Source organism: Gracilinanus agilis, chromosome 3 (genome assembly GCF_016433145.1).
Source record: "Gracilinanus agilis isolate LMUSP501 chromosome 3, AgileGrace, whole genome shotgun sequence".
NCBI classification, from domain to species: domain Eukaryota; kingdom Metazoa; phylum Chordata; class Mammalia; order Didelphimorphia; family Didelphidae; genus Gracilinanus; species Gracilinanus agilis.
The window spans coordinates 318,725,700-318,731,699 of record NC_058132.1 but is presented as its reverse complement, the minus strand read 5'-3'; positions in this window follow the sequence as shown (position 1 = coordinate 318,731,699).

Below are 6,000 nucleotides of genomic sequence, written 5' to 3'. Positions count from 1 at the left end.
CACAAGGGTTATTCATTATGATCAGGTGGGATTTATACCAGGAATGCAAAGATGGTTCAGCATCAGGAAAACCATTCACATTATTGACCATATCAACAAGCAAACCAACAAAAAACACATGATTATCTCAATAGATGCTGAAAAAGCCTTTGACAAAATACAGCACCCATTCCTATTGAAAACACTAGAAAGTATAGGAATAGAAGGATCTTTCCTAAAAATGATAAACAGTATATATCTAAAACCATCAACAAGCATCATATACAATGGGGATAAATTAGAAGCCTTCCCAGTAAGATCAGGCATGAAACAAGGATGCCCACTATCACCTCTATTATTTAACATTATACTAGAAACACTAGCAGTAGCAATTAGAAAAGAAAAAGAAATTGAGGGTATTAAAATAGGCAAAGAGGAGACTAAGCTATCACTGTTTACAGATGATATGATGGTCTACTTAAAAAATCCTAGAGAATCAACTAAGAAGCTGGTAGAAATAATCAACAACTTTAGCAAAGTTGCAGGATACAAAATAAATGCACATAAATCATCGGCATTTCTATATATTTCCAACACATCATAGCAGCAAGAGGTAGAAAGAGAAACACCATTTTAAATCACCCTAGACAATATAAAATACTTAGGAATCTATCTACCAAAACAAACACAGCAATTATACCAAAACAACTACAAAACACTTTCCACACAATTAAAACTAGACCTAAACAATTCGAAAAACATTGATTGCTCATGAGTAGGATGAGCTAACATAATAAAAATGACCATTCTACCCAAATTAATTTACCTATTTAGTGACATACCTATCAAACTACCAAAAAACTTTTTTACTGAATTCGAAAAAACTATAACAAAGTTCATTGGAAAAACAAAAGATCAAGAATATCAAGGGAAATAATGAAAAACAAAATGTGAAGGAAGGTGACCTAGCAGTACCAGATATTAAACTATACTAAAAAGCCACAGTCATCAAAACAATATGGTACTGGCTAAGAGACAGAAGGGAGGATCAGTGGAATAGACTTGGGGTATGTGACATCAGCAAGACAGTGTTTGATAAACCCAAAGAGCCCAACTTTTGGGACAAAAATCCACTATTTCACAAAAACTGTTGGGAAAATTGGAAACCAGTATGGGAGAGATTAAGTTTAGATAAACATCTCACACCCTACCCCAAGATAAATTCAGAATGGAATAATGACTTCAGTATAAAGAAGGAAACTATAAGAAAATTAGGTGAACATAGAATAGTATACCTGTCAGATCTATGGGAAAGGGAAGATTTTAAAACCAAGCAAGAGTTAGAAAAAATTACAAAATGTAAAATAAATTTGATTATATTAAATTAAAAAGGGTTTGTACAAACAAAAACAATGCAACCAAAATCAGAAGGGAAACAACAAACTGGGAAAAAAATATAACAAAAAACTCTGACAGAGGTCTAATTACTCAAATATATAAGTAGCTAAATTAGTTGTACAAAAAATCAAACCATTCCCCAATTGATAAATGGGCAAGGGACATGAATAGGCAATTTTCAGATAAAGAAATCAAAACTATCATTAAGCACATGAGAAAGTGTTCTAAATCTCTAATTATTAGAGAAATGCAAATCAAAACAACTCTGAGGTACTACCTCACACCTAGCAGATTGGCTAAAATAATAGGGGAGAGTAATGAATGTTGGAGGGGATGTGGCAAAATTGGGACATAAATGCATTATTGGTGTAGTTGTGAACTGATCCAACCATTCTGGATGACAATTTGGAACTATTCCCAAAGAGTTCTAAAAGACTGCCTGCCCTTCGATCCAGCCATAGAATTGCTGGGTTTGTACCCCAAAGAGATCATAGATAAACAGACTTGTATAAAGATACTTATAGCTGTGCCTTTTGTGGTGGCAAAAAACTGGAAAATGAGGGAAAGCCCTTCACTTGGGGAATGGCTGAACAAATTGTGGTATATGCTAGTATTGGAATACTATTGTGCTCAAAGGAGTAATAAACTAGAGGAATTCCATGTGAACTGGAAAGACCTCTAGGAATTGATGCAGAGTGAAAGGAACAGAGCCAGAAAAACATTGTACACAGAGACTGATACACTGTGGTAAAATCGAATGTAATGGAATTCTGTACTGGTAGCAATGCAATGACCCAGGACAATTCTGAGGGATTTATGGAAAGGAATGCTACCCACATTCAGAGGAAGAACTGTAGGAGTGGAAACACAGAAGTAAAACAACTGCTTGTACACATGGGTTGATGCGGACATGGTTGGGAATGTAGACACTAAATGACCATACCAATACAACTATCAATAATATGTAAATAAGTGTTGACTGATCACATGTGTTAAAACCAGTGGAAATTTGCGTTGGATGTGGGCGGGGTGCTAAATGGGGGGTGAAGGGGAAAGTAAAAACATGAATCATGTCAAAAAATAAGTCTATAAAAAACTAGATCTAAACATGTGGAAAAACATTAATTGCTCATGGGTAGGACAAGCTAACATAATAAAAATGACCGTCCTAATCCAAATATTTACTTATTTAGTGCCATACCTATCAAACTACCAAAAAACTTTTCATGGATAACTCATGTGAGACATGAGAGAACGTGGACAACAATTAGACAGCATAAGAACATGTTCTTATTTTGAGGCCATTTGGAGATATCTCTCTTTTCCTTTGTTTTTCATCTCACATCCTTCAGATCCTTTTTGTCTCTCATATTTCACCTTATTTCGTGTGATGAGGTAGCTTGTCCCCTTGCCTAGGCAAATCCCTCCAAAAGCACAAGTGATTCCATTCTGTCCTGTCATCTCCAGCTAATTGCCCCCTCTGTCGTCTCTGTTCTCTGACTATTCACTTGGTATTATTGGGTTTGGGTTTTTTATATCTTACCTGTCATTTCATGAATAGAAAGAACTCCTAGAGAGAAAGCTACCTCTCCTAATAATCTTTAATAACTCCCTGTTTACTGACCACTTTATTACTGACAACAAATATGCCCATCCTCAAAAACCCTAATTTTATTTGTCTATTCCAACTATCATCCTATATCTCGACCCTTTTGTTGCCAAACTTCTTGAGAAAGCAATCTCTACTTCATTTCTTCTCACTCTCTTCTTAAATTTCTGTAGTATGCCTTCTGACTTTATCATTCAACTGAAACTGCCCTTGCCAAATCTAATAGGTCTTTCTCAATCCTACTCTCCTTGACCTCTCTTCAGCCTTTGACACTGTCAGTCTCCCTCTTTACCTTGCCATTCCCTTTTCATGACATTACTTTCCTGGTTCTTCTCCTACCTATCTAACCACTTCATCTCCGTTTCCTTTGCTGGATCTTCATCTTCATCACACCTCCTAACTGGGTATACTAGTTCACTTTTTGATCATCAACTCCCATTGTTTCCGTTATTTTTATGTAAATAACTCTCAGGTGTATTTGCCCTGTAATTCCTCTCCTGATCTCTAGACTTACATCTTCAATTGCTTATTAGATATCTTAAACTGGATGACTTAAAATTATCTTAAATTCAGATGTCCCCAAAAATGAGCCAGTTTTACTCCATCAGGCCCCTTCCTGCAAACTATCCTAATCTTCAATTTCCTATTAGGGTCAAGGGTACCGCTCCCAACATAAGAGTCATTCTCATCTTCTCACTCTTTTACCTCTCACATCCCATCAGTTGTCAAGTCCTTCATTTTATTTTTAGTATAAGACCCTTTCTCACTTATGACCCTATCACCATCCTAGCACAAGAACTTATTAACCAAAAAATTACAATAACTCAAGTATTTCCCCATTCCAATTCATCCTCTCCTCATCAATGAAAGTTCTAACTTTCTAAAACACAGGTCTAACCATATTAATAAATTCAATGACTTTCTATTTTCTACATTTAGTGTTCAGATCTCTTCATAACCTGGCCTTCCCTTACCTCTCCTACCTTCTTAAACCCCTACATAAACTGCAGTTCATTGACTCTTTATTTCTTATTGTAGTTATATTCAAACTCTGAGTCTCACCTTGATTGACGAGACAGTTGGAAGACATTGGAATGTTCCCGGATACCATGAGGACAGGAGGAAAGGCAGTTGTCCTGAGGATATAAATACCCTAACTGTCATCTGGGAGGGGTCTTTGGTCCTGGAGGCTGAGGTCTTAGACCATTGATCCTCTGAATCTCCCTAGATATTTAGGCCTTTGATCATCATTAGATATTTAGGTATCTGGGCCTGGGTGGTAACCAGAAGGAGGGAAGGAGAAGAAGCAGAGGGAGGTGAAGGGTAATTATTTCCTAAAGGCTGGTGGAGCTGTGAAATGGTACAACCACTTAGGAAAGATATTTGGAATTATGCAAATAAAGAGACCAAAATATTCATACTCTCTCAACCAGAGACTCTTGTTAGTGAGCTTATATCCTAAGGAAGCCTTTGATGAGAATAAAGTCCAAAACTCAGCATATTTATAGCATCACTTTTTATGGTATCAAAGAGTGGAAATAAAATAAAATAAAAATGTCCTAAAAAATGAAGTAGATGACTAAACAGATTGTAATATGTCAAATAATACTGTGCTATAAGAAGTTTTATGTATATACATATACATGTATATATATAAATAAAAATACAGAGAAGTATGGAAAGATCTACAGGGATTGATGCTAAATGAAGTAAGCAGAGCCAAGAAAACAGTATATGCAGTTAAATGATGTAAATGGAAAGAATTCTACACACACACACACACACACACACAATGAATATAACAAAATCATAAAGATTGAGCATGAATAGAAGAGATACAAAAGAACACATACTCCAGCCCACCCCTTCATTGAGGTGAGAAGTGTTGCACATTGCATGTGTTTTAGGACTTTTTCAATGTACTCATTTGGTTGTCCTGTTTTTTTTTTTCCTTTTTTTAAATTTATCTTTGAAAATGCTATTTGTTTTGTGATGACTGTAGGAGGGGACAGGGAAGGAATACTGCAGATACTTGTGATAATATATGTATTACACAGAAGACATCAATAAAAACTTTTTTTTAAGTTGTTTGGGGGCATTGAAAAATTGCCTGTGGTCTCATGGCCATTTATGGACCAGATCCAGAATTTGACCTATATATCAACTGTGCCATACTGTCTTTTTTAATGGTAAATGTATAATGTAATCATAATATAAAATTGAAATTAGAGGAGCAGAATTTTAATTTTTAAAATTGTAACAACACAGCAATAATTACTCTATTGTTAAAATAATAATAGGCATAGTTTACCAAGATGAGTCTAGTGAAGTAAAGAAGTATGAGACTAGCATCAGAGAAACTATAAAGAAGATTATTTTATATATAGAGGAAGGATAGGAATGTTTATTATCATGATGGCATTGGAAATGGAAAGGAAAAGAAATATCCAAGAAACAATTCCATATAGGACTTGGTTACATATTAGTTAAAAGGTTGGGAAAAAACTAAGGAATTATAATGATACTTCTGAAGTTTATAGTCTAGGATCCTAGGAGAAATATGGATACCCTGGCAGAAATGGTATAATTGGGTAGGAAAGTTTGGCAGGTAGAAGTAGGAGAAATGATCATTTTTTATTTTGTTTTTCATATGTTGCTTCTGAGATAGTAGTAAGACTTTGAAATAGAGGTGACTTACAGGAGTTGGAAATAGAGACTTGGAATTCAGAGGAGCAGTTGGAATTAAAGTAATAGATTTGAGAATTGACATAAAGTACTGCTTAAAGTCATAAGTAGATGAGCTTACAGAGCAAATGAGGGCTAGAAAAGTTAACAGAGCAAAGGACAGCTATTTAGAGACAGGAGAAAAATGAGCTAGCAAAGGAGTTAAAGAAAAAAAAACTATGAATGAGGAAGGAACCAGTAAAAACACAATATAGATATCCCTTCCACATTGCCACTTTTCCTATCATGCTTTAGATACATCTCAGGTCAGCATAAGAAATTAAATGGGA